General features: G+C 47.6%; 1 long non-coding RNA gene across 1 annotated transcript; it reads right to left on the reverse strand.

Moving 5' to 3' along the window:
* Nucleotides 1-1,312: 1,312 nt before the first annotated feature.
* On the reverse strand, nucleotides 1,313-4,143 carry LOC124229195 (uncharacterized). The gene is made up of 3 exons (XR_006885834.1): nucleotides 3,983-4,143; nucleotides 3,249-3,312; nucleotides 1,313-1,774 (listed from the first exon to the last, which is right to left on the reverse strand). It is a non-coding gene; the product is annotated as an uncharacterized LOC124229195 (long non-coding RNA).
* Between the last annotated feature and the right edge of the window lie 6,485 nt (nucleotides 4,144-10,628).

Consider the following 10,628-nt stretch of genomic DNA (forward strand, 5'->3'; position numbering starts at 1 on the left):
AGTAAAGGTCAGAAAGGTTAGAAGCCACCACCCTAAACCAGTTACATGAGTTTGCCAGACAACAACCAACTTAAGTTCTTGCCTTCCCCATTAAGAGTTTCTAGGGACAAGGTCATCTCTCCTCTTATTCCTGGTACAGAGAGGGAGGCACCTTTTACAGATAGAGATTTACCTTACAAATGTAAATGTGTCCCAACAAGGGCAAGTTCCATTCCCCAGAGCCTCCTTCCTGTCCCAGTTCATCAAAAGCAATCAGCCCAAAACAATCCCTATGCCAAAGAGTCATATCTTGGGGTGGCCAATTTCAGGTCCCTACAAGCTCATCCTCCCCCTTCCTTCACAAATGCAAATGTCTCTCAAAAGGGCAAGCAAAATTCCAGTCCTCGGAGCCTGCTTCTCATCTGTAGTTTTAAAAATAACCAGCCTAAAATCCTCATCAGTTTTTCCAAATTGTTCTTTTTCCTTTTGTTATGTAAAGGAGATGCAGTCACCAACCACCCTGAACCAGACCAAGCCTCACCATGAGAGCTACGCCTATGACCTTTGCCTTATTTGTAATGCTAAGATCTCTGCAGGAGCAGTTAGGCCTTATTACCATACCCTGCAGTGTATGTGGAAGCGTGTTTTCCAACTGAGTCTGCGCAAGTGGATACCCACCTCTTCCTTTTGAATATTCGTTCCCCATCTGAAATAAACTTCCCTGCTTCCCTTTGTTCAGGGATGCCATGACTCTGGAAGTGATTCCTCAGGGTCTCCTGTTTGCAGCAAATATACTTCACTTTGTGAGACAACTACGTCTGGTGGAGAGTCTGATTTAACTCGCCAGGAAAGAACCCACTTTGGTTTCAGTAAGAGCACTTCGTAAACCGTCTCACATCTCTAAAGAATAAGCCTTCCTCAGCCGTGTTAAGGGAGGGCTCTTTTCAAAGCTTCATTTGGTCCCCATGAAGGTCCAGTACACATGGTGGGGGTGCCCATGTTACTGCCCAAGTGGGCTCCTCTGCTTGCCGCAAGACAGGACAATGGTCAGGAGGCAAGATGGGAGGAGAGAAAGGACTTTATTACAGCTTGCTGGCAAGAGGGAAGAAGACCACCTCATGTCCGAAAGAACCATCTCACAGAACAAAGACTACAGGCCATATATCGGGCTGATCTCCAGGTTGGGGAGATGGCTGGTCTCTGGGTGGGGCAGACATCTGGTCCAAGTTCCTGATAGTCCTTTGTTTTACTGGATATACATCAGAGAATGGAGCAACGCCCTACACCCTGATCTTTCAGTTGTCATTGATGATGGCTATCAGCATAGGCTCTCTGACAGGGTCATCACATTCCCAAGGAACTCAAAATAACCGAGTTATCATCTTAAAGAAGCTAGAAGGGGCCACAAAATCTCCAGAACATGTAAGGCTAGTTAGTCAGAGGTCATGTAAAGTTACAGTGTGGTTTCTGTTCTACAATATGGCTTCCCTTATGTCAACATCGTGTCGAGCTGGCATCACCCATAGATCAGATGCCTGCCCAGATTTCCTCGGAAACTTTGAAGAACAAAAATCACTCCATTTTCAAACTTGAGGCTCCAAAGCTTGATTCTTGCCATCCTGGGTCATGATTCTTAGCTGTCAGTTGTCCTAGAATCCTTTGATTCTGATGTCTGTGTTCAACAGTGCGCTTTGAGTCACAGCTTTCAAAATCTTCAGAATTGCTTTGTCTTCCTCGGTAATAAAGTCTTTTCCTGTCCTATAAAAAGTTTCTTAGGAATTGCTCAACACCGAGTCTACAATGTGGAAGGAAGGGAAAGAAGGAAAAGAAGGCGCAAGAACTGGGCAGTTTTTCTTTGACACTGACCGTAAAGTTCAAGTGGTGTCATTCCACACTAATCAGAATAATGAGGTAAGAAAACGAAGAGGAAATGGCTTCACTTTAAGGGCCGATTATCTGATGCCAATTGACAAAGAAATGCTTAGGAAATTGGAAGTGTATGGAGCAGTCACATAATAAGGGGGGCTGAAGTCAATATGGTCATTGTTATTCATTTCAAGGTCAAGTTTTCATGAATAGGGGGATTTTAAAAGACCCTAATTATGGTTCTTATTAGTGAGTGTTGAAAATGATGCTGGAAACAAGTCTTTGTATAATGCTTCCATTAGGTGGGCAGACCAGTGTTTTAATACTATTTACCATAGTATTTAAAATTAAGACCAAATGCCAGCAGACAATGCGCATTCTTTTCTACGTGAATTTTTCTTTCGAATAACTCAGTCAGTATGAGATTGAATTTCAAGTCTACCTAGAGAGCTTTCGGAAAATGAACAAGCTGATCTTCGAAGGATTTAATTTCACCCAAGATAACACTGATGTTTTCTTTGTCTACATACAGTATCTCTGTCAATTTAATATGGTTCATGGTCAGGAATGTCAGAAGCCACAAGATGCTTGAAGGCACGTTTTCACTTCATCTGCCTTTCTGACACGTTCAGTTTAACTTAATCAGGGAGTTGAAGCCAATTTCCTGAAGGAGTTTCTAGGGCCCTTGTGCAAAAAGGGAAAACCATTCCCATTCTTTCAGGACATATGGTTGTTATTATGTAAAAATTCTCCTATGCCATTCTGCCCCCTTCCCCAACCCTCACTACTTGTATGGATTGGGTTTAACCACGGTGTTTCTAATGCACTCGTTTTCCAAGGCTCTCTGAGGGAAGTGTCAGCTCAGCACCCCCAAAAAGGAGGGAGTTTACCCCCTCCAGAGCTCCCTTCCCAGCCCTCACCCTGCCTTCAACACTTAAAGGCCTCAGAAGGAGTCACCGCATTGCCGCCAGGTGTTCTGACAGGCCAGGAGACTGATCTCCTTCTACTCGAAGTTGGACACCGGGGTCATCTCAGAGAGCATGGTGGAGCGGAACCATGAGGAGGACCTGGGGATCTGGGGCGCCTCCAGCAGCAAGCAGCTGCTGAAGCCCATCCGGGTCCTGAGGTGGCCACAGGGGGCACTCTGGAGCCAGATTGCATGGGATTGAGTGCCCTACCTCTAAAGCTAATAAATTCTGTGGTCTCCAACAAGTTACTTACTGTCTTCCAAGCTTCCAGTGTCCCCGTCTGTGAAATGAGCACCATCTCACAGAGCTGCTGGGAGGGAAAGCGAGATGATATACGCAATGCTCTAAGTAAAGCAGCTGGCATAGAGGAGGTGATTCATAGATATTAATGCTTCCCTTCCTTGGCTGTCAAATGGAAACAAACGTAATGCTTACCTCAAAGGCCGTGGTGAAGATCAAAGGAGTTAAGGTGTGGAAAGTCATGGCGCATCTAGGGGTGCTGTAAACACACAATAAATGATGCAGTGGCGGTTGCTACAATTATTGGTCTCTCTGTTCTAGATAGAATGGCCTTGCCCTAGCTGCTAGGTACCTCATCTCCTAGGAAGACACAAGGTGTAGTCTCATCGTGGCCTTGCATGCCCAAACTATGTAGGCGACTCAGCCTTCTGGTATGGACAGAGCCTTAGGGAAGATGTCAGGCTCTGGGTCCATGCCCATGACAGAGTCGTGGTACCCAGGGCCAGGGTGGTCATGGAAGCTGCTGATGGGCCAAGAGAAGTCAAAGAGACATGCCTGATTATCCCAGGTTGTTGCAGGTGGCTTCTTTGCCAGTTAGAGAAACCAAACATTATCTTTAATTGTCCCTAACATTCTGTCAGGGTCTGATCAAATTGAGTGAGCGATAGTAGGCATTTAAAAGAGAAGAGGGAAGAGGCTGATCGGCAACTGTGGTGGTTGAAGAAAGTGGCCCCAGCTGCCCATCCATCATCATGTCCTTTTTGGATGAAGGTGCCTGGACCAGATGCAGGATTCAGGCTCCATCTGGACCATAGTCTGACCAAGGCCCTGGGCCTCTCCCAAGTTCTAGCCCAAAGAAAGATCAGAGGAGCTGGCCTGGGTCTCAGGGCTCATCTAAGAGCACAGATATAGTGTGTCACATGCGGTACCTGTCTATGACAAGGACTCTTCCCTTTTCTGGAATTCCTTCTCATCCATTCCTGTCCACCAAAGTGGGGCCAGATCCTTCGGTCCTTCTCTTGATGACTGCAGCAGATGCTCTCTTCAGACTTGCCTGGGAAACAGGATCCACCTTCGAGGGCCCCCATTGCTTTACTTGCTTACAGGAACAAACTGTGATTAATCATGGGACTTAAAATTGTTGGGAGGAGCAGTAGCAAGTCGTAGCTAACAGTAAATTCAGAAATGAAATTCCTCAACCCTTAACCTTGAACATATTTGGCATGACTCTCATTTTACCTTACGTCAAAGCGAGCTCATCCCACCAGTTCTTTAAGGAACTTCTGAAGAGCAGGCAGACCCCAGCTCAAATGCAGGTTCTCTTCGATAAAACCTAAGGATTTGAGAGGAAATGGCCCTGAGATCAGACCAAGGCATCATATATGATACCTGAGACCCTGGGGCAGGCTTCAGGGGCCTGGAACCCGAAAGGACCAGGGACACACAGTGTTTAGTGTTATTGAGGTGTCCACGGCCTTCTCCATGTGGCAAAGGTCAGCCACCAGGTGCACAGACACATAGAGTCAGCCATTAGACCAGAGAGGGGGCCCAGAGGCCAGGAAATAGGGGCAGACCAAGGAAGCAGAAGCTTAGAGAGGAACCTGACTCAGAGTGGCCAGACGCTGAGAGTACCAACCATGGAGTTGCCTTCTGCTGGGGAGAATTTTAATCGTTCACATGTGCTCTGAAGCTCACAGCCACACAATGTCCTTAGTATCCTCATCCTCAGGCTCTTTGATTCCCTTCCCCACCCCCTCCAACGACTCAGCAAAGATGGCAGTGCAAGGCAGCCATCATTACTGCATTAGATGATGATTTGCTTCAGCTAGAGTTTGAAAACATGGAAATAGCTTGCTGGTTTTAATAATGGTCCAAGGAATGCATGACTACAGGAAACTCTTTGTGGGTTTGAAATTGTGGGTTCTGAATGTTTGGGCACAGTCTCTGCCAACCCACAATGCCCCTTGGACAATTCTTGGGGACTCTATGCTTGAGTGAATCCAAGGTGAAGACGGATGGAGTGTCAGAGCTGGGAGACCTCCCAGAAAGGGGTCCTGGGCCCCTCTTGGTGTTGTCCTCTGAAAAGTCCTGCAGATGCTGGAATGATTGACTGACTGAATGAACGAATGCATATATGAAGGCTGAATGGAGAATAACAAGGGCTGCCAGTTCTGATCTGGCTCCACCCGTAGAGGGGATTTAAACCAGAGCAGATGGCAGAGGGGTCTTCCCCTGCAACCCACAGCCACAGCCATGTGTTGGCCCCTCAGTCTGTCCTGGCTCCTGAGATTGGGGGTGAGGGAGGATGTATCAGACTGTGAGGGAACTCGGTCACCTGAAAGGTTCTTTCAAACTCTAAGACTCTGTGACATGGCAAGTGAAGAGTGTCATCAGAACCCACTCACATTCTTGTTTCTCAAGCTTGGCCCCTGGGACCCCACTCTCATCTTCTGTGGATCCTTGGCCTCAGTACCCCTGCCATGACCCTGCAGGTGTTCCCTGTCTGTTTCTGACACTGGGACTCAGAACCTGCCTTCATTTCTCATCTTGTTTGCTTTGAAATCTTGACCTTATTTTCAAGGCTGCTAGCAAGAGCTCTACCTCCTTTATATGCACCTGCCTCTCAGTTTTAATTACTAATCTGTGCACCATTTATCTGTCCCCCAGTACATACCAAGCTGACACAATTTCTCAGAGTCAAAGACCTGGTGTGACAAATCTCCATCACCCAAAGGTTTCTTGGGGGCCACTCTACAGAACATCAAATGCATTCTGGAGCCTCCAAGGTAATGATCAGGGGAGAGATACTGCAGCCCATAACTGTGGGATATACCGTGAGCTCAGGGAGTCAGACCAGGGTAGGGAAACATAGAGCAAGCTGGTCACCCTCATCCTTTGCTCATGGAAGGCATTTCCAATCCATCCCAGAACTCTTTCTCACCGAGCATAAATATGGTCTCACAACACCATTAGATTGGAGCTAACAATCGAGTTGAAACTTTCTGGGATCCTGACTTTGCCCAGCCAACTGTGATACGTGTTTTCAACAAAACTGAGGGATATACAGAGTAAGGTACTATGAGGCTTTTGTGGGACTTGCAACAATACCTGGCAAGGACTGAGAATATCCAGCACATGGGGATTCTCCCATTGCTCCCTTAGCTTGAAGCTGACTTGGATTCGAAACCAGCTATACCTCTCTACACACACATCCTTGCCAGATTTTCAGAAGTTCCCTACCAGACTGTCCTGTATAACCAAAGGATAGAGAGGAACTACTCATCAGGCCACAGTCCAACTCTCAGCCCTGCATGCACTTGAATCTGAAGGGATCTGTGCCTCTGATTAGGATCCTGGTTGGGGAGCACCACCGGGAAGACTGTTGGCTCTTAACGGTCAGTGCTTTAAGGAGAGTAGTTCTAACATTGTGGTAACCGGCAAAACACCAGCCCTCCAGTCTCCCTCAAGCAGCCTCCTCCATATCTTCATCCCCAGCTCCCAGCAAAGGGCCTCCAAATGGACTCCAAATGGCACTCGGGCTCTGCCCTTTCAATGGGCCTGGCCATGGACGGGGTTTGCTGTGGAGGACTTTGGATGTAACCGTGGCTGCATAATGATGTGATTATCGGTTTCCCTTGGCTCTGCCCAATCCTTAAAGAAATAAGAATATCTTATGCAAAATACAAGGCTAAGATTCCATGTCAAGCCACAAGGAATCTGTTGGTCCACAGGTCCCATGTTCCCGGTCAAGGGTGGGACACACATTGTAATGAAGGTGTCGCTGGGAGTCAGATGACCTTTGTCATCCTCCCAATGGAGAAGGAAGCAACCTCCGGAGACAGAAGCCCACCATGGCCATTATGTTTTCTCTCCACGAGCCTGGTGCCCACGTGGAGCTACTGCTTGTTTGATTATGCAAATAGGGGGGTGCTTTACCAGCACAGAGGGAGCTGGAGGAAAATTTCTGGAAGGGCTGCCTCTCTCTGAGACAATTATTGGTAGGTTTTTACCACTAGAAACATGAGAGGAGAAGAAAAGAAAATTACCACACAAATATGTATGTGGAAAAGGAATCTTTAGGCAAAAATATGTATTCTCTAAAATGAAACATGATTTGGAACTATAATAGAAATTATGTGTTATAATCAAGTCAAAGAAACTGTCCAAATAAAGGGGTCCCTAATGCCTGGCCCTTAAACTGTTAGTCTGGATGGGAAGGGCTTAATGAAAACTTCTAAATCATGCTCCAATTGTAAGGTTGTAGTATATTGGTGAGTATTAGGGTGAGTTGAGAGTGGAGATTCTCATATTTGTTTCCCTGTTGGACATCTTAAAGATAAGCCTCTGTGATACCATGATTTATAGTAAGAAATATATATTTAGTCTTTGTCCAGATCTGGGCACAGTCCATGTGTGATGGAGTTGAGGCTCCAGCAAACAGCCAGAGCCGAGGTGGCCTGCCAATAGCTGTGTGAGTAAGCTTGGAAGTGGACCATCCAGCTCCGTTCAAGCTTTCAGATGATGGTAGCCCCAGCCAACATCTTGACAGCAACCTCAAGCCAGAACCGCCTAACTAAGCTGCAGTGGGATTCCTGACACATGGAAACTGTGAGAAAATAAATGTTTATTGTTTTAAGCCACTCGGTTTTGGGGTAATTGGTACACAGCAATAGAAAACTAATGCAGCATGATTTACAAGCTCAGGAAATACGACACATCTAACATAAGAAGTGGAACCCCCTCCCTTTGTCTGCACCTGCATCCCCCACAGAGATAACCAGCTGATGGTCTGGTGTACAACCTTCCAGCCCATTTTGCCTCCAGGTAAGGGCTTATGAGCTAAAGAAGGTTGTGAAAGTTTGCAGAAGCCGTTGAGTATCTTAGACAGAGGAGTGACATGATTAGACTTGCATTGTGCAAAGATCACCCTGGGAGCCTCAGGAGGAGAGATGGAAGTGGGTAGGATGAGAGGCAGCCTCAGTGCTAGAGCTGCGAAATGAGACTGATATTGAAGATGGAAAGATGGGGATCACAAAGGCAGAGTCTAAACTACTCAGAGGTCGAATTAACAGGACCTACCCCTTCCTCCCGCCTCTCCCCGCACCAATAGCTCTGGGCACACAAAGAGTGCTAGGAATAATTCGCTCATTTGAATGAGTCTGACTTTGGTGAAGATCAACGTTAATTCATGCAGCCATGGAATTTTACAGATGTGCAGCCCAGAGAGGTGGAAAAAGAGTCCCACATTCTACAGATGAATAAGTGCAGAGCTCAGCCCTGACACCTGGCCAGTCTTCGGGATGCAGTGTTAATTGTCGGCGTTTATCAGGACTTACTGTCTGCCAGGTTCTGTGCTAAGAGCCCAATGGACATTTCACATTTTCTCAACTTTCCTGCATGATAAGCACCTTCCTGATCCTCATTTTACAAATTAGAACAGGGGTTGGTAAACTACAGTCTGTGGGCCAAATCCCGCAGATGCCTATTTTTGTAAATAATGGCTTTTGGAAACACAGCCATGTTCATTCATTTACATATTGACTGTGGCTGCTTTTGCTACCAGGGCAGAGTTCCGCATTTGCTACCAAAATCTTATGACCAGTCTGGTCCTTAACAGGAGAAGCATGTTGGTCCCTGCTGTAGAACCCACATCAGGAGGCTGAGCCTGTGCCTACTCGGAGCTGGAGAGCGTGAGCGTGCAGCCGATTGGAACTGGGGTCGGTTCTGATGTTAGAGACTTGTGCTTAGTGGTGCTGAATTGGGCTCCATCAGATGACCACTGGTTTCAGGCTGTTGCCTGCTTCCCCTTGAGGACAACACAGAGCAGCTCGGAGAAGCTACAGTTTGAGGTCCTCAGAGGCTCCCAGCGTGGTCTGAAGAATTCCACTGGGAGGGGATGCACCTACAGGGAGAGGAGCCTGGCAGGGAAGCTTCAGAAGACTCTAATTACAGACTTCGGTGTGTCTGTGTTCCTCTCATCCATCTACATGAGAGAGGTGAGCTCTGTGCCTCCAGCCAGGGGACATCACAGGGAGCAAACCCTACCGGGAGGGAATGCCTCTGCGCGCTGCTAGGCGTGCCTCCGAGAAGCCTGCCATTAACCTTCCCGGCTGGCCCATAAAACTACAGAGAATCCATTTGCTGTATTTTTGGTGGTCGCACTTAGTTACTCTTCCCTTAGGCATTTTTCAGTTCCAGGTCTAAAATCTCATTCTCTTTGAGCATGGCTTTTTAAAAGCTTGCTGTTGATGGGGTCCAAACTGGCTGGCCCAAGCCCAGAGGCAGACCACAAAGCAGAGCAGAGAGGAAGACACGGCATGGAGAGGATCCAGCCACACTCACCCTTCACGTGTGGGAGCCGTAAAAGAGATGCTGGCTGGAGACAAAGGCATGTGATGGGAATGTTCGAAGAGGCCTGAGCCACGATGAATCCAGCAGCAGATACTGTAAGTTGGGAGGTCCTGTAGCCAGAGCAGCTTTGTCTAGATGCCCAGAACCTGTCCTCTGAGCCCCACCCACCTCTCTGTCCTCGTGGCTTAGTCTTGCTATATGGACCACAAGGCAATCGGGCGTCAGCATAGATACTAGAAAGTAACACTGTTGGTGTGGGTTCTACTCAGGTGACAGTAGGTTTATCCCAGGTTGCTGCCCCGCTGAGCAGAGCAGCAGGTGGTTGGTGTGTGCCTGAGAATGTCAGCCTGCTGTTCCATCTTCGACTCATTCTGCTGAGCCTCGAAGGTTCTAGTCTCCAGGAGTTCCTGCTCAATATGCATCATCCTGGGACAAGGGAGGTGGTCATCTAATGATTCAGTTCAGAGTTAGAACTTCAGCAGGGAGGGCAGAAACACGATTCAGGGGAGTAGGGGAGGCTGGTGAACCCAGTTCATCTAAAATCTATGAAGCTCCCACAAGTGGTCAGATCCAGTGCTCGGGGTTAGGAATGCAAAGATGAGCAAGACACGGGCTCTGTCCCAAGGAGCTTTCATTCTAGTAAGAGCTACACACAAGGACAAGGAGATCCGAATTTACATAGTGTGATATAATAATGGCCCCCACAAAGATGTCTGTGCTCCAATCCTCAAACCTACGGCTATGTTACCTCACATGGCAAAAGGCAGCTGTGATGAAGTTAGGGACCTCGAGCTGGGGAGCTATCCTGGATTTTGCAGGTGAGCACAATGCAATCACAGGAGTTCTTACGAGAGGGAGGCAGGAGGGTCAGAGTTGGCTGAACAAGCCTGGGGCATGGCTTCTCCCCAGAGCCTTCAGAAGGAACACAGCCTTGCCGACACCTTGATTTTAGCCCAGGGGGACCCATTTCAGACTTCTCACTTCCAGAACTGTGAAATAATGGATTTGCATTCTTTCAAGCCACTCAACTTGTAATTTGCTAGAGCAGCAATAGGAAACGAACACTGGTATGCACAGGGGTGGCAGTGTGCCGGGCTAAGGGAGCAGGGAACCGTTCTGAAAAGGATGCCTGGGTCAAGTTTGGAAAGAGGAGTAGGAGTTGAACAGGCTCAGAGGGAGGGCATTCCAAGGAGACAGAAGAAAGGAGCAGAAGCAGAGTGACGT

This window comes from Equus quagga, chromosome 17 (assembly GCF_021613505.1).
Source record: "Equus quagga isolate Etosha38 chromosome 17, UCLA_HA_Equagga_1.0, whole genome shotgun sequence".
Classification (NCBI taxonomy): domain Eukaryota; kingdom Metazoa; phylum Chordata; class Mammalia; order Perissodactyla; family Equidae; genus Equus; species Equus quagga.